The following is a 19,125-nucleotide window of genomic DNA, read 5'->3' on the forward strand; positions in this document are numbered from 1 at the left end:
GGAAATATGAACAAAGGAATTGGGGGTCAAGTGGTGAAGCTAGATCCTATAGTAATGCAGGAGCCCAGAGAAGAAAACCGAACAAGGGAGCCCCAACCCCCGTTCAAAATAAGGGGTAAAAGCTACAATTTCACCCGTATTTTCATACGGACGACCCTCACCCAAGGCAGGACGCCATTGAATGACGGATTTTTCTGGCAAAAGACCAGCAGAAACTAGGGTTTCCATGTCAGATTCAGAACACTTACTTAGCACCCATCCTTCCTCGCGGGTTGGCTCCGCCGCTATGCCCTTGCCTTTGTTCGACTTCTTGGGAGCCATCCGGAAATTCACAGGGCGCTTCACGCGCATACACTAGTTAAAACCCTAATGGATTTGGAAGCAAGAGAGAGCACGGATTTTTGGATCTGGAAGTTCGAAGCAAAGAGCAAGAATAGATCTAAATAGTAAAAGGGAGAATGGTGGCCGGTGGGGTAAAACCTGGTTACCGTTCTATTTTATAGTGGCAGTGGCAACACGGTAAATACCCAGAAGGATAACAATCAGTTGCCAATTACGGAAAAAATGGGATTTTCTAATACATTTCTTTTCTCTGAGATTACATTTCGAAAAAAGAAAACACTCAAATCCCTTGATAATTACTCGACTTATTTTTCTTTTTCTGGGATTACATTCTAGAACAAAGGAAAAGTATTCGACACAGTACAACTACTCGATATTACAACTCGAGTACTTTCTTCTAAATTGCTTTACAATGACTCGGGTCTGCGCGCAACTTCTTGGCTTCCTGAGCGAAGTCTGCTGCAGCTAGATTGGCCCGAGGCCATGACAAAGCACAAACTTGTTATTCCTGTCAAGGGAATAATGATACTCGTATTCTGGGAGAAAAATTTCAAGAGTAAGGAGGCAGAATACAGTAGTTGCCTTGCAAGATCTCTTGTAGCATCTTGCAAAGGAATTTCTCCTTCTCCCTGAATACGTTGTGACAAGATTAAGTCTCTTCACCAGAGATGGCAGTTCTTGGGCACCCAGAAACAGGTAACCCCAAGAATATGACACAATTAAATGCCACTCATCCACTGAAACCCTACCCCATTGGAATATGCAAGGACATGATGTCCAGTATGGATCCGATGAGAGCATTGGGGTTGCAGGGTTTGGCAGCAGAGACTTCACTTGCCACTTGCAAGTTCTCTTCTAGCATCTTTTGCTGGAGGACACTACACAAATTTCAGGAGGGCGAGAGCAAGAACACCAAAAGCAAGCCATAGCTTCAGAGTGCTGGTGCTTCTAGCAGGGCCTCTCGCTCACCTTTTATAGCTGCATAGGGTCTTGCTGGAGGACAACCATGATGCTACAGTGGCAGCACTCACGGGTGTAATAATGTAGATTCTCCACACAGTAAAGGCCCATGTGAGTATATAGTAAAGAGATAAACAACCCGAGTTTTATTTTTGAGGATATTACGGGTGCAATCAGTCGGCATATCCAATAGTATCATTTTTATGGGATTCTACCCGAAAAGGGGTCTTTTCGGATATCAGATCTGATTAAACCTACAGATATTCTTGGGAATAAAATCTGATGCCACGTCTTATATCCTTAAATCCAAATCATTGCTCGGGGGCTACCCGCAAGATATGGGATTTTGATTTAACGCTCGGGGGTTGCGGGATATGTGTATCAGAGATTTATTTTTTAATTTTGTGGAAAATAATGAAGAAAAAAGACTGAAGTGACCCTCAGCCTGATTCTACGATTCAACCTAAGGCTCGGGGGCTACTCTATATGGAGCGCGAGTACTTCGCGCACCATATATTATCAAGAATTCGGGGCTTGAGCACCTCACAGCCTCGAAGCAATCACAAGTACTTGAAGAACTACTTGACGCACCAGAAGGAAGGCCCAGAAGCAACCAGAAGGATGTTCAAACCACCTGCAAGTACTCGAAGATGCCCTGCCAAGTACTCGACGCTTGCAGGACTCGGCTACAAAGAGCTCGGGGGCTTGTCAGACCCGGGGCAGCGGGACTGCTTATAGGCATAGAATGTACCTTCCCTCTATTTTAACTACCCGATTAGGTGCAGAACTAGCTGCAATACAAAGAAAACTATCCGATTGTGTTGTAGTAGGACTCCAACTGTACTCAGTTAGGACTTTTCATGTAACCCCGCCCCCCGGATATATAAGGGTGGTCAGGGACCCCCTCAAAACACACAACTTCTAAGGCAATACAAACAACCACACAGGACGTAGGGTATTACGCAACTTGCGGCCCGAACCTGTCTAAATCTTTGTGTTCCTTGCACCATCGAGTTCCAAAGCGGTCGATCCTTACCTACAAACCTTACTGCTAAGGGTATCCCTGAGCAAGCTTGGTGGTAAACACCAACATGTAGCGCTACTGTAGCGCGCAGTACTGTAGTGTGGGCCCGCCCACCTAGCAACTTCAAAAAAACTATAACTCCTTGATCTGAACTCCAAACGCGTCATGTAAATAGTCAAACAAAATGCACTCGACGAGCTCTACGCAACCACAGTGTGTATTTTTTCCATTCGAACCATGGATAAAAAAAATTAATTTTTGCAATCAACTTTACGCTTTCCCATGCAGAAAGCATATTTTTCCCTTTGTTCATTTTGGGTGTTACAGGTCATAATGGTCTGTGGAATTCAAACCGATAAATAATATGTTCCTTCACAAATTCGATCATCTCTTTGGATGTCATAGTTTTCAGAGGAATCGCTTCAACCCATTTGGTGAAACAATCTATTGCCACTAGTATGAACTTATGATTTTTGCTGGATGGTGGATAAATCTGCTCGATTAGATCAATTCCCCATCCTCTAAATGGCCACGGCTTAATGATGAGAGTCATAGCCGATGCCGGTGCTCTCTGCACGTTACCAAATTTTTGGCATTCTTTGCACCCCTTGTAATAAGTGAAGCAATCTTCCAGCATTGTTGGCCAAAATTATCCATTTCTTCTGATTACCCACTTCATTTTGTATGCCGATTGATAAGATCCACAAACACCTTCATGTATTTGTCCCATCAGGACCTTAGCCTCTTCTTTGTCCAGGCATCTGAGCAAAACCCCAACAATCGTCCATTAATATAATTCTCCCTCAAGTAACACATACTTAGTCGCTTGAAATCTAATTCTTCGGCTCACTTTCATGGAGGGGTCTTCCAAATAATCAATAATTTATTTCCTCCAATCATCAGCAGGCAACTCCAGAGCCATCACACCTTCCATCGACCGATGGCCAGAGGCATGCTGTGCCAGCCGATTAGCATCATCGTTGTAGAACTTGGGGACATGTTCTATAGTCACTTTCTTAAATTCCTTCAGCAATCGGCAACACTCTTCATGATAAACTCGTAGAATATCATCTTTGCATTCATATATGCCGATCAACTAATTAACCACCAACATGGAATCCCCAAATACTTCTACTACATCGGTTCCAATTTCTCGTAGTAGCCCGGATTCCTTTAAGCAATGCCTGGTACTCTGCCTGATTATTAGTAGCAATTGCTTCTATTGGGATAGACAATTCAAAAGTTGCCCCCCGAGGCGACACCAAGACAATGCCAATACTAGACCTAGCTCAACATGATGAATCATCGAAGAACAATGTCCATGGAACGAGATTAACAATTCCCAATTCTGGCCCACAATGCTGAACAATAAAATCTGCCATGACTTGTCCTTTAACTGCTCTAGTCGATTCGTATCTTAGATCAAACTCAGATAAGGCCAAAATCCATTTTCCAATTCTCCCATTTAAAATCGACAGCGAGAGCATGTACTTAATTACGTCATCTTTGCTTACCACAACACACTCAGTCGATAATAAATAATGCCTAAGCTTGGTACAAGAAAAGTATAAGCACAGACACAATCTTTCGATGGGAGAATACCTGGTTTCAGTATCTGAAAGTCTTCTACTGACAAAATATATCACACGTTCTTTTCCTTCGAATTCTTGAATAAGGGCCGATCCGATAGCACGCTCATCAGCCGATAAATATAATTTAAACGGCTTGTGCTTTTGTGATGGAACCAACACAGGAGGCGATGTTAAATATTGTTTGATTTCTTCCAATGCCAATTGCTGTGCTTTTCCCCATATAAATTTCTGATCGGCCTTCAACTTCAATAATGAACACAATGGCTGTATTTTACCAGATAAATTAGAAATAAATCTCCGGATAAAATTACTCTTGCCGATCAACGACTGAAGTTCAACCTTCATTTCTGGAGCCACTACTTTGCTGATTACTGTAATGGTCCTCTAGCTAATCTCAATTCCTCTTTCATGAACTATAAACCCAAGGAATTGACCAGCCGACACACCAAACACACACTTGTTAGGATTCATCTTCAACCCATGCTTTCTGGTGCACTCTAAAGCTTTGTGTAAATCGGCTAAATGTTCTTGATGCCCCTTGGACTTCACTACGACATCATCAATGTAAATCTCCACAATCTTGCCGATGATCTCATGGAAAATATAATCCATGGCCCTTTGATATGTAGCTCCAGCATAACCCAAAGGTCATGACACTCCACTCGGATAACCCAACATGTCCAGGGCATCTAAACACAGTCTTATGGATATCCTCTTCTGCCATAAATATCTGTTGTATCCAGCATTACCATCCATAAAACTGATAACCTTGTGCCCTGCAGCAACATCTATCAGCATATTGGCAACAGACATTGGGTAACCATCCATCGGCGTAGCTTTATTGAGATCTCTAAAGTCAATGCATACATGCAGCTTCCCATTCTTCTTGTACACAGGGACCACATTAGATATCTATTCAGCATATCTGCACTGCCTGATGAACTTTGCTTCTATTAACCTTGTGATTTCGGACTTTATATCTAGCAAGACTTTAGGATTACATTGCCTCGCACCCTACTAAAACGGCCGATACACAGGTTTAATAGGCAACCGATGCTTAACAATAGATCGATCCAAGACAGGCATCTCATAATACTCCCAAGCAAAACAATCCTTATATTCTTTTAACAATTTTACCAACTCTTGTTTGTACTCAGGATCTAACTTGGCACTAATAAATGTCGGCCTTGGTCCATCCTCATCTCCAATATCTACCTCTTCTAGTGCATCGACCGACGTAAACCCGTGCCTGTTGACGGTCCTTAAGTGCAAAATATATGCCGTCAACTCATGCATCAAAACATGAAGAATGAACATCAACAGTAGTGGTAGGAGTTATTACTAATGAATTAAATGAGTGTTGGTGAATTGTTGATTGCAGGGACACAAGTTGGGAATAACATGAAAACACGCAGAAGACACAACAGAAATACGCAGAACATCACTGCCTGCGTTACACATCCAAAAGAGGCCCATTTGATAGAGCAAACTGACTAACCAAGGCCGGGCACCGCGAATCCTGTACAAGGGGCCCACAAGAAGTGCACCGACCAAAGATGGGCCCAAACCGCCTCAGAAGGGCTTTGGCCGAACCCATGGATGGTCCGACCCCTTACTGAGGCGGTTCAGGCTCATCTTTGGCGGGAAGATCGTTCTTATCCTCTAGAAAGCAGTTGTTAGTGTTTCCATATTTATGGATGATAGGAACCGACCTCTAGCACTATAAAAAGGGCCTCCCTCGCCCCTTCTCACACACACCCCACCAAGGAGCAACACCACCATTCCAAGATGTAGTAGTGTAGTACTAGCTGGAGTTGGGAGTTCCGTAGAGTAGTACAAGGTTTCAGAAGAGCCCTCGGCGGTCTGGCAAATCTTGTCTCGGCCCCTTTGTAAGACTCATGTGCTATATCTTTATCTTCTCTATTTACTGAAATGTCTTCATGGTTATCTATTTCACACCTTTGTGTGTTAGTTAAGCATGGTTAAGTGTAGTGTTTATATTTTGGCACAGCATCTCCGTTCGACTGAATGCTCTGGTTGTCATATGTGGCTAGAGTAGTAATCAATAGTGTAGACGTGGTGTCTATACTATTAGTTACTTGAGGTTGCGCCCAACCCCATGGATAGTTGTGGTAGCCCCAGAGGTGACAGCTCCGACCAGGCCTTTGTATTCCACCACGTTCAGGTTGGTGTTTTCATAGGGCTGTTGGCGGCTTGACCCCGATCACCCCTTCCTAGTCTTTTCGAGGATCGGAAAGGTACCATCGCTCCGATGTGCCAAGGTGTAATCGCTTTGTTTGACCTTTGCTTTGTTAACCCCCTTTGGTATGAACCAGAGTAGAACCACAGTAATGGAGAAGTAAATAGGAACCTTGACCTGTCTCGTTGACCTCCTAGCTTTGCTTGTCTGCTCTGCTATCTTATCATGGAGTTCTCCTGTGTGTGTCACTTATACAAAACTCCTATTGCATCTTATACCCCATATTAGTCTAGTTTGTATACTAGCTAGCATTTACGTGATGGCTATTTATCAACTTCCTTAACCATTGCTTCCCTGAGGATAAATACGATACCTTGGAATACTCTTGGTTGAAAGCTACAACAACATCCGTTCGCTTGCAGATTTATCTGTTTGCGTTAACAAGTGCCAACAAGTTTTCTGGCGCCGTTGCCGGGGAAGCAATTGGCGTAAAGATTTTGATACTTACCTTGATTTCTGCTAGCCTAGTTTACCACTAGTTTTGTGGACATATGAAAAAAAGAGTATCTTTACGAGCCCAGGGTGCCTAATCTTTCATGAATAATCAAACCACCACCCTGCCATCACTTAGATAGGTACATATGTATACACACTAACTCTATGTAGATTGAGAGAAGGTCACCGTCATGAGAAAATAAGACCATCATACGTGACAGAACGACTACATTGCATCACTCACAGTTCAATCATAAATTGTGAGTTACGAATCGATAAAGGTAAGAGAACCAATCCAAAAACATTTGATTCCCATGTTCATTTTCACCATTGCATGTTTGTAATTCATCATATATCTAGTGCTTTCCTCGGGTGGCTCCTACTCTTTGAGCTGTATTCGGGCACCATGCCTAGTCTAGGTAGGTGACAATTTTATTGTTATCTATCTATTCGATGCTTCTAGTCTAGCTTCGTAGTAGATGAATGTTAAATGGGACCTTCTCGGCATCATATGTTGGCTATGCCAGTCGGTATTATGTTTTCGTTAGATGGTCGATGCTACGAGCAAAAGCTGAAGCCTAGATTTTCATGCATCTCATCACTCATTTAATTTCTTTTTCTAAAACCATGGCATGTTTGTTTAAATGCATTCATCCACCCCATTTGCATTGTTTTGCATATAAAAAAAAGATGGTTCTCTAATCCATCAATTCAATGTTCGCGCATCCATTTGAATCAATCTCAAATTTATCATTTTCATACTACCTTTTTCTATTCTAGTATGCTTCGGTTTGGGAGTACTGCACATACTTCCATAGGCTTTTAAATTAAGCATGGTGCTTGGGTTAAAAGCCTACCTTAATCAAGTTGGACATGAGTGTAATTTGATTAATTGAACCAAAGCTGCTAGTATAGATTTTGGATGTATGCCTGGACTAACCCCTACAGGAATTCCTCAAAATCATAAGGGTAAGTCCTTTGAGATGAATTCAAATGGAGGTATATCAAAATTCATTTGGTGAACTTTGGATGAAACCTTGATCAAAAAGAAAAAAAAATATTATGCACCCGCCAAGCCAAAAACCACATAAAAGACCATGATGGCATGACGGAGGCAAGAAGTGCAATGATCCAGATCCTCATCTCCGGGACTGGATAACAAGCATTCAAGCAAAATCCAAATGGAGAAGTCTTGCTCAACGGACTTAAAATTCTAAGCCCTTGCCGAAGGTAAATCGGTAGTTATCAAACTTCTGATGCATTCTTAACTTCAAATCTTTTTAGCAATGCATCAATACATGAAAAAAATCTTCATCCTTTCAAAATAAAAATAAAATAATTTAATAATAATAATAACAATAATATTTGCTTTAGAATAAAAATAATAAGCTCCTTATCCCCCATAATAATAAACTTAATCCTGATGCTAGACAAGTTCCCTTCGGGTATTATTTGCCACTAACAATTACACGAATGAAGGACGAATGATGCCTAGATCATGGGTGTAGTAATTCATGTTAAGGAGGTGCTTTAAACAACCACCCTTGGTTTTTATTGTCAAATGACATAAAAATCAAGGGTGGGGGAGCCTGACCCTACTATGCCATCTGTCGGGCACACTGGTTTGCTGTAACACCCGGTTTATAAAAGGACATAAACCGAGCAATCATATACGTGCCAGGATCAAGTCACACGTATATACAACAGAATGAATAATATATCATAGCACATATCACGAATAAGACATAATAAATCGAAATACGAATGTTATTTATTACATTAATGACAACAATGTCTGATACAGCGGAAGCGAAGTACAAAATACGATAAAACTCTCCGAAGCTGAGCAGGGCGCCACAGGGACGTCGACTGGGAGACGAACGCCTAGAAGTCCTCGTAGGCCTGGTAGCGCTGAGCAAACTCCCTCGCGTCGGCAGGAACGGAGCAGCAGTAGAGTATCCCAGAGGAAAAAGTAGAGAAGAGGCAAGAGTGAGTACACAACCGTACTCAACAAGTATAACACAAACTATGAGGCTCTAAGGTTGGCTGACTGACTGCATTAGCTTTTAAGTCTTGGCAAAATTTTATTAAAGCTAATTACTACAAGTTGATGAATTACCATTAACCCAGTTACATAGTAATTAATCAGAATTAATCATGTTACTACTGAGAACCAAACCACAACCATACCAAAACCCCGAGAGGCACCCCCTCGTCGGAAGGAGCTAACCCCACTAATCAAAAGGAGGATCTGGGCCGCTCATGAACGTGAGTACGGCCAGTATACCAGTTTTACACTCTGCAGAGGTTGCACATCTTTACCCATAAGTCATGAGCTACGCCAGTTGTTCATCACACTTCCTTAGGTGAGATGACTAGCGACTCACTATGAGGCCGTTACAAAGAATCTCGTTGGTAAGGCGTAATCGCGAGAGTTAGGTCAGCGACGATGGGGCCCACCTCCAGGGGTACCAGCACCGGAGCGCAATCCTAGCACAGACCAAGCCGGAGGAGCAGGGACCATTGAAGCTTACTACTCTTGCCCCGCAGGTAAGTTACTCCAAACCAAAAAGTCCTAATTAGTAAGCCAAGTCTATCCCATTCTAGCCTTGTGGTAGCGCTGTTGTCCCAGGTTGTCGCTCTATGAACCGGTCCTTATGGAGAGTGGCCAACCAAGCACTAAGCACCGTGCTGGCCCCCTAAACCATGTTTCTACAAAACCATCTTTTAACGAGACGTGAGCCACTCATCCACACAGAGGGCCACTCTCAGAATTAAGTTCAAGTAAACCATTAATCAAATTAATTAAAAAGGACCAGAGTGTGTTATAGCGCGGCACCTAGCACAACTAACCAAAATGCAACCCAAAGGTATATATAAAGGATATAAAGTGGCTAGAAAAGTCCTTATAGGCATACAATATTAAATGCAGTATGAAATTGTATTTAAAGTGATAGGTGGTGTTCATGTTATACTTGCCTTCCTCGTACTGCTCCTGCTGCTACTCAAAGTGCTCGGAAGATGGCTACTCCGGGTACTGGTACTGGGGCTTCTCAGATGGATCAACGTCTACTCACGAACACATGGCCAAAACAATGCACAATAATAAGCATACAAGCAAACACTAGCAAAAACTAAGAAACAGTACATCAATACATAAAAACAGCAAGACAAACTAAGCTAAAACTATTCTACGCTGTCGTGGTGCTGCAAACCACAGCCGGGTGGCGGAAGGCACCCGCCCTAGCCCAGAGGGTGTGTACTCGGGGGTTAGCTAGTCTTAGATCAATCTTCCTCAAGAACTCGATGAACACAGCAAGATTTAGAGTGGTTCGGGCCGCCGGAGCGTAATACCCTACGTCCACTGTGTGTTGTATTGCCTTCCCACGAGAGTGAGAAGGTGCGAGAGCTTGAGTCCATCTCGAGATCCCGAGGATCTTAGGATCTGTGTTCTAGCGGGTGTGCTCTCCCTTTTATATGTCCAAGGGGAGCACGTACACTGAGCGGGGCCCAGACATGTGGACCCGGCGATGTATTATAAACTACACTTTGGCCTTCAATGCCTCAGATCCGGAGATCTTGTCGTCGGCTTCCGTGCGTAGCTTCTGACCAGGGATGGTCTTGAGCTGTCCTATCAGAGTAGAGTCTAGCCTCTGCAGCCGCGCATCGAGGTCATGATGAAGCGCCGAACTACTGACTCAGTCCACTGTAGCAGTGTGCACTGTTGCTCCAGTCAGTAGCTGGTCATCATGACTCGTCGCCCATGGGCGCGGCGCTGCGTCTTTAGTGCTTGCCTTGATAACTGACGAGCCGCCTCGGTAACTGGCGATCTATAGTGTGGACTGACAAAAGCTGCCCCGTACCCAGAGGCAGCAGAGCCAGCCTCAACCACTCGCACTTAATGCGGGTGGGTGAGGGAGCTTCCAGCGGAAGGCTTGCGCCTGCGCCTGCGCCCGCGTCTGCGTGACACGTGGCGGCTCCGGACCCCTCCCGAGCAGCTAGCTGAGCCGAGAGCTCACGGGGGTCCGGATAGGCACGTGGAGGTCCCGAACGCATCTGCGGGAGTCCGGATGGCACGTGGAGGTCCCGGACCCACCTGCGGGTGTCCAGGTCCGCGGCCACAGGTGCTGAGCATTTTCACCTCTGGGACACGTGGTGACACCGGACCCGTCCCCGAACGGGAAGCGGGTCCGGGACCGTTGGTCCGGTGAGATGGAGTCGGAACCCAGGAGTCCGGCTGCTCAGCTCCTTAGGGCGTAGTTACGGATAACTACGCGAGTCTTGGCACAGTAGGAGTGGGTACCCCAGTTGTAGGGTACCGACAGTGGCCCCCGGGCCCGCCTCGGGAGAGGCAACGAACCCGCAGGTGGGGCCACTACTGTGAGCAACTTGGTTGCTTCTGGCGCCCAGCAGTGCGCACCGCAAGGGTCTTGTCCTGCATCGTCCATCCTTTGGGTCACCTGCTGCATCATCACGTTTGGACCTGCACATGACTCAAGGTAGATGCTTAGTAGCGTGCCCACGGGTCCCAAATCCTGTTGGCTGTAATCCTTTGAGATAGACAGCTAGGTTCAGCGAACGGAGCTCAAGGGGCCGGCCTTTAGGTTAAGAGAAAATCCGGACCTCCAGGTTCCCAGTCCTAGGTACTACGGCACTCATTCACAGGAGGTGGTGCGTGCAGCCTTAGGGTACGGAACCAGGCTAAGCGGCTACACGGCTCCGGACCTCCCCGGAGAATGAGTGCGCTTCCCTGAACCTGCAGGTTCCCAGGGGTCCGAACCCCTCTCTTCCATGAGGGGTCTCGAGCTAAGTCACTAACTAGCCAACTCAATTCGGACCACAATCACCGCACAAGAGTAAGAAGCCACGTGGGGGTTAGCGCAAACAGAATGCGTAAATTGAAATTGGAATGTAACATCCTTAGAGGCGAACTGAGAATAAACATTTCCTTTATAACTAGATGTACATGAGATGTGCGATGTAAGCCAGGACACGGGTTTATGAGGCCGGAGCTGTCCGGACCTCCGGGCCCCCAGTCTTAGGTACTACGGTACTCGCCCTAGGGAGGTAGAGCATGCAGGCTTAGGGTACGGAACCAGGCTAAGCGGCTACACGGCTCCGGACCTCCCTGGAGGGTGAATACGCTTCCCTGAACCTGGTTCGCAGAGGTCCGGACCCCTCCACGGGGGAGGCTCACCGGACTGGACCACACGGAAGTACTACCTAGTTACAAAGGAAAATATTTTATTCCCTGCTGGGCCTCTAAGGGTAAGACTTACAGAGATGTAGAGTCGGGGGTGCGACCGGAGCCGGCTTAACGTCAGAGAGAGCCACCAGAGTCGGCTTAGTGCGACCGGAGTGGGCTTTCCGCCGGAGCGGGCTTGGTGCGACCGGAGTCGGCTTTCCGCCGGAGCGGGCTTGGTGCGACCGGAGTCGGCTTTCCGCCGGAGCGGGCTTCCTCACATGAGTGAGGTATGCTGCGAGCTGGGATTTGTCGCTCCGCTGCTCGCAGCTTGTGAGGGGGCCCTTGATGGGCGCCCTGACTCTTACCGATGTGCAGCGCGCGCCGCTGCCGACGGTGGCTGCTCCACGGGCACGGCTGCCCCTGGCGCGCCAAATGTCGTGGTGCTGCAAACCACGGCCGGGTGGTGGAAGGCACCCGCCCTAGCCCAGAGGGTGTGTACTCGGGGGTTAGCTAGTCTTAGTTCGATAACACTCAAGAACACGAGGAACACAACAAGATTTAGAGTGGTTCGGGCCGCCGGAGCGTAATACCCTACGTCCACTGTGTGTTGTATTGCCTTCCCACGAGAGTGAGAAGGTGCGAGAGCTTGAGTCCGTCTCGAGATCCCGAGGATCTTAGGATCTGTGTTCTAGCGGGTGTGCTCTCCCTTTTATATGTCCAAGGGGAGCACGTACACTGAGCGGGGCCCCGACATGTGGACCCGGCGATGTATTATAAACTACACTTTGGCCTTCAATGCCTCAGATCCGGAGATCTTGTCGTCGGCTTCCGTGCGTAGCTTCTGACCAGGGATGGTCTTGAGCTGTCCTGTCAGAGTAGAGTCTAGCCTCTGCAGCCGCGCGTCGAGGTCATGATGAAGCGCCGAACTACTGACTCAGTCCACTGTAGCAGCGTGCACTGTTGCTCCAGTCAGTAGCTGGTCATCATGACTCGTCGCCCATGGGCGCGGCGCTGCGTCTTTAGTGCTTGCCTTGATAACTGACGAGCCGCCTCGGTAACTGGCGATCTACAGTGTGGACTGACAAAAGCTGCCCCGTACCCAGAGGCAGCAGAGCCTGCCTCAACCACTCGCACTTAATGCGGGTGGGTGAGGGAGCTTCCAGCGGAAGGCTTGCGCCTGCGCCTGCGCCCGCGTCTGCGTGACACGTGGCGGCTCCGAACCCCTCCCGAGCAGCTAGCTGAGCCGAGAGCTCACGGGGGTCCGGATAGGCACGTGGAGGTCCCGGACGCATCTGCGGGAGTCCGGATGGCACGTGGAGGTCCCGGACCCACCTGTGGGGGTCCGGGTCCGCGGCCACAGGTGCTGAGCATTTCCACCTCTGGGACACGTGGTGACACCGGACCCGTCCCCGAACGGGAAGCGGGTCCGGGACCGTTGGTCCGGTGAGATGGAGTCAGAACCCAGGAGTCCGGCTGCTCAGCTCCTTAGGGCGTAGTTACGGATAACTACGCGAGTCTTGGCACAGTAGGAGTGGGTACCCCAGTTGTAGGGTACCGACATACGCATTACAACGATCGCGTGGATATAAAGAACACTAAAAACAGAGCTAAGACGCAAAATCTAGGCCAAAAACAAGTTCTAGGGGCTTATCTGTAATAAAAACAGGGTTCCAGGGACTTTTCTGCTAAAACAGAGGACCTAGACATAATTAACCGTTAACTCCAGGGTCTAACTTGCAAAAACATCAAGGGTGGACTGCGGGTTCTAAATTCTAAAGAGCTCAGGGTCTAAAACGTAAAAGGAAGGGCAGATATGGAATTATTCTTTCAACTGAGATGGACTTCGGGTTGATATCCCTAAAGGACAGGGACTCTTATGCAAAAAAAATAACAGGCCGAAGCGGTATGCGCGGTTTTTGGCCGTTGGATCTAGATCTGAGGGCTAGGAACAGATCGGCGCGGGATCTAATCGTGGCCGTCCAAATCGAATCGGGTGGATCCGATCTATTGGCTCGCGGGGCGGCGGCGCGAGTCGCCGGAGGCGACGCTCCCGCGGCGGCGCATGGCCGGAGATGGCCGTCCCGGTGCTCTAGGGAGCCAAACGGGCTATGGTCTGGTGCTAAGGAACAAGCATGACTTGCGTAATTCACTGGGGCCAGGAGCGGGGCACGGAGAGGCGCTGTGCGTCGGGGGCGACTGCGGCGGCGGGTCGGCGCGGTGGAGCTCGCCGGTGCGTGGTGTTTCCAAGGCTCCAGGGGCTACAGCCTAAACCAAACTAGCGCAACATGACCAGGGGGGCGAGTTGGTGCTTACAGAGGGCTCGGGGCGGTTGATGTCGAAGTGCTGGCGTGCCGACGGCGAGGATTGGCGGTGGAGCTGGGCGGAGCTCGCAGACGAGGTCGCTGGATTGGAGCTCCGGCCTGATGCTTCCCTGGGTTCGATTCCTGGCGGTCCTGAGCAAAGGATACGGGGGAAAGGGGGGGCTCTGGGTCGCCGGCGGTGGAGGTTACCTGCAGCGGCGCAGAGATCCCCTGGCGCGGCGGAGCAGAGCGAGGGCGGCGGCTAGGATTTGCGGTGGCTGCGGATGGGAGGATGAGGGAAGGCACGAGGGTTCCTATTTATAGGGCGGCGGCCAACCTAGGCGTGCGCGCCCGCGTTGGAAAGCCGGCGAGAACCACAGCGAGGATCGGGCCGGTGGTTGCGCGGGTGGGGAGGAAGGAGCTGACAGGGTGGGCCCGGTTCGTAGGTGACGGCTGAGTGCGAGCGGGCGAGAGCAAGCGAGAGCGGGCCACGCGCGGTAAGTTGCTGGCGGTGGGCCTGTGCATGAGGGAAGGCCCGAGCGGGAATAGGCGCGGGAGAGAGAGCGCGAGCGGGATGCGTTGAAGCGGGGGCATGCTGGGCCGCGTGCGGGGTGAGGCTGGGCCGAGAGGGGAGCTGGGCCGGGTTGAGTAAAGGAGAGGGGAGAGGGGGCCGGGCCGGTCTGGGCCGCGGGAAAGGAAATGGGCCGCGTGGAAAGGATGGGCTGGGTTGTTTTGGGTTTGGGTCCTCTTTCCATTTCTATTTCTTCTTCTCTTCTATTTATAATTCAAACAAAGTTTGAATTCAAATACAAATTTGAATTCAAACCACACTCAAATAAAAATATGCACCAGCATGAATGCAACAACAAAGTTTTAACCTGAGTCAAAATTTTAATCACTTAAGGAACAAAATTTTAGATTAAATGCAAGCCTAACACAATAAACCTTAGAAAATTAAATAAAGCCAATTAAATTTTATTAATAAATGCTGAAATTTAAATTAGGGTGTTACAGACCCTACCCCCTTAAAGAAATCTCGTCCCCGAGATTTAGCTGGGCTGGCTAGCAAAGAGATCTGGATATGTCTTCTTCAACTCATCTTCTCGCTCCCAAGTAGCCTCAGCTTCACTGTGGTGACTCCACTGAACTCTGCACATCTTGATGCGCTTGTTCCGAGTAACACTCTCTGATGTCTCCAGAATCTTCACCGGATGCTCAGTATAAGTCAGATCTTCCTGCACATCTACTCCATCCAGTGGTGCCTGCTCCTCGGGTACTCGCAAACACCTCTTCAGCTGTGATATATGGAAGACATCATGAACTCCTGAGAGGTTGGTGGGCAACTTCAGGCGATAAGCAACTTCACCTTTCCTCTCTAGCACCTTGAACGGACCAACATACCGAGGTGCTAACTTCCCCTTGACATTAAACCGGCGGATTCCTCTCATCGGAGACACCTTCAAGTATACATGATCACCAACACTGAAAGTCAGGTCTCTCCATTTGCCATCTGCATAGCTCTTCTGTCTGCTCTGTGCAATCCTCAGATTTTCTCGCACAGCCTGAACCATCTGCTCTGCATCATCTGTGATCTCAGGGCTAAAGAGCTGCTTCTCACCAATCTAATCCCAATAGAGAGGAGTCCTGCACTTTCTGCCATACAATGCCTCGAAGGGGGACTTCTTCAGACTGGCCTGATAGCTGTTGTTATATGAGAACTCAGCATAAGACAGGCACTTATCCCAACTAGTACCGTACTGAATGGCACAAGCTCTCAGCATATCCTCCAACACTTGGTTGGTTCTCTCTGTCTGCCCATCTGTCTGAGGGTGATAAGCCGCACTGAAACACAGCTTCGTATCCAAAGAATCATGAAGTTGCTCCCAGAACCGAGAAGTGAACTGAGACCCTCTGTCGGATATGATCTTCTTGGGCACACCATGCAAGCAGACAATCCGGGAGATGTACAACTCTGCAAGTCTAGCACTAGAGTAAGTAGTGTTCACTGGAATGAAGTGAGCAACCTTCGTCAGACGATCCACTGCTACCCATATGGAGTTGTACCCTTTCTGAGTACGAGGCAATCCAACAATGAAGTCCATCGTGATCTCCTCCCATTTCCACTCTGGAATCTTCAAAGGCTGTAACAGACCTGCTGGCCTCTGATGCTCAGCCTTGACACGCTGACAGGTGTCACAAATAGCCACGTACTCTACCACTGAACTCTTCATCCCATACCACCAGAAACGTTCCTTCAGATCATAGTACATCTTCGTGCTGCCCGGATGAATAGAGTATGCTGTATCATGGGCCTCACTCAGAATCAACTTCCGGAGATCATGCACATCAGGCACGCAGATCCGGTTCTTGTACCACAAAGTACCCTGATCATCCTCTCTGAAATGAGGAGCCTTGCCCTTCTTGAGCAACTCACGAATCTCCTGCAGCTTCTCATCTTCTTTCTGATGCTGCCTAATCTCTGACTCTAGAGTCAGTACTGCCTCAAACGCTGCACTCGAAGTATGATGCAAGAAGCCCAGACTCAACTGCTCGAACTCCTCGCATAACTCTGGAGGCATCTGGAAAGCCACGGCCATGTTGACATAACTTCTCCTGCTCAAAGCATCTGCTACAACATTGGCCTTGCCCGGATGGTAGTGAATCTCCAGGTCATAATCCTTGACTAACTCTAGCCATCTTCTCTGCCGCATGTTTAGCTCATTCTGTGTGAAAATGTACTTGAGGCTCTTGTGATCAGTGTAGATATCACACCATTGCCCATACAAGTAATGCCTCCAAATCTTCAGAGCATGCACAAATGCGGCTAACTCAAGATCATGAGTGGGATAATTCAGCTCATGCCAATGGAACTGCCGTGAAGCATAAGCAATCACTCTGCCCTCCTGCATCAGAACACACCCAAGACCATCCTTCGAAGCATCACAATATACCGTGAATCTCTTCGTCTAGTCTGGCAGAGTCAGGACTGGCGCCGTAGTCAACCTCTTCTTCAGCTCATCAAAGGCCCTCTGAGGCTCATCAGTCCATACGAAAGCCACATTTTTCTCCAGCAAAGAAGTCAAAGGCTTCGCGATCTTGGAGAAATTCTCAATGAACCTCCGATAATATCCAGCTAAGCCCAAGAAAGACCTGACTTCCTTTACTGTCTGCGGTGTCTCCCACTCTAGCACATCCTTCACCTTGTTTGGATCAACAGCAATGCCTCCCTGAGAGATAACATGACCGAGGAATGGCACCTCGTCAATCCAGAACTCGCACTTGCCGAACTTGGCATACAACTGATGCTCTCTCAATCTCTGCAACACGAGCCTCAGATGCTCCTCATGCTCTTCTTCTGTCTTGGAGAAGATCAGAATATCATCAATGAAAATCACCACAAAGACATCCAGATAATCCATGAAGACCATGTTCATCAGATGCATGAAGAAAGCCGGGGCATTAGTCAAGCCAAAGGACATGACTGTATACTCATATAGCCCGTATTTGTAGGTGAATGCCGTCTTCGGAATATCCCCAGGACGGATCCTCAGCTGAAAATATCCCGAACGAAGATCAATCTTCGAGAATATACGGGCACCTCGAAGCAAATCCAAGATATCCTCAATACGGGGCAGTGGATACTTGTTCTTGATAGTGACTGTATTCAGCTCCCGATAATCGACACACATCCTCTTCGAGCCATCCTTCTTATCTACCAGCAACAATGGAAAAGCCCAAGGAGAGAAGCTGCGACGGATATAGCCCTTGGCTAGCAACTCATCAATAGTCTTCTTAACTTCTTCATGCTCTATAGGTGCCATACGGTAGGGCCGCTTTGCAATAGGAGCTGTGCCAGGCAAGAGATCAATATAAAACTCAATGGCGCGTTCAGGCGGCATACCTGGCAGATCATCCGGAAAGACATCCGGGAATTCAGACATCACGCGAATACCGTCCGTGGGTCTAGCCTCCATCTGATGAAGAAATCCAGAAGGCTCTACTGCACTGATAACAACCTCTTGGCCACTGGAAGCTGATAGCAAGACTGTCCTCTGAGCACAATCTATCCGGACTCCCCATTTGGCCAGAGTCTCCATTCCCAGAATGACATCAATGCCCTTGGTGTCTAGCACCATCAGATCAGTACAAAACTCTACTCCCCTCAAGGAAACACTGACTCTCGGGCAGTAAGTGTGAGACCTCAATTGTCCTCCCGGTGAAGATACTAACAGGCACCTCTTTAATGTGCTAGTATGAATGCCATGATGCTCGACAAAAGACTGAGTAATGAAGGAATGCATAGCACCAGTATCAAAAAGCACTGTAGCTGGATATGAATTAACCATGAACGTACCAATAACCACGTTGGGAGCCTCGGCCGCTGACTCGGCCATCACGTGGTTCACTCTGCCCTGAAGTGGCGCCCTGGGCTGAGCTGGGCGCCCCTGCTGTCCCGCCTGCGCCTTCCGGGGGTAAGCGTTGGCGTAGTGCCCCGGCTGGCCGCAGTGAAAGCAGACGCGGGTAAGTGTCGAAGCCTGCTGTGTGGTAGGAGCTGCCGGATGTGGAGCCTGCGGTGTTGGTGGAGCTGGTAGAGCAGCACGAGCCGGAGGTGCCGGTAACCTCGGGCCCTAGCCTGCCTGCTGCTGCTGTCGAGGCGGGTACTGCTGCGGTGGCCTCTGCTGGTACTGCTGAGGAGGCCTGTACTGAGACTGCTGGGGCTGCTGGAGGCGAGGACGAGTGTTGCTGCCAGAAGCAATGGGGACAATCTTCCTCTTCTTGTCCTCCATCTCCAGGTGCTTCCGCTCAGTGTTGAGCGCGTTGTCAACCAGATGGTTGAAGTCGTCGAAGCGGATGTTGAGCAGCGCGTGCTGGAGGTAGTCCTCAAGGCCCTCCATGAAGTGCTCCTGCTTCTTGCGGTCATCCGCAACATCGGCAGGGCGTAGCGAGCAAGCTGCAGAAAGCGATCACGATACTCCGTGACCGACATAGTCCCCTGAAGTGACAAAGACAGATAGATATCGAAAGAT

Source organism: Panicum virgatum, chromosome 5N (assembly GCF_016808335.1).
Source record: "Panicum virgatum strain AP13 chromosome 5N, P.virgatum_v5, whole genome shotgun sequence".
Classification (NCBI taxonomy): Eukaryota; Viridiplantae; Streptophyta; class Magnoliopsida; order Poales; family Poaceae; genus Panicum; species Panicum virgatum.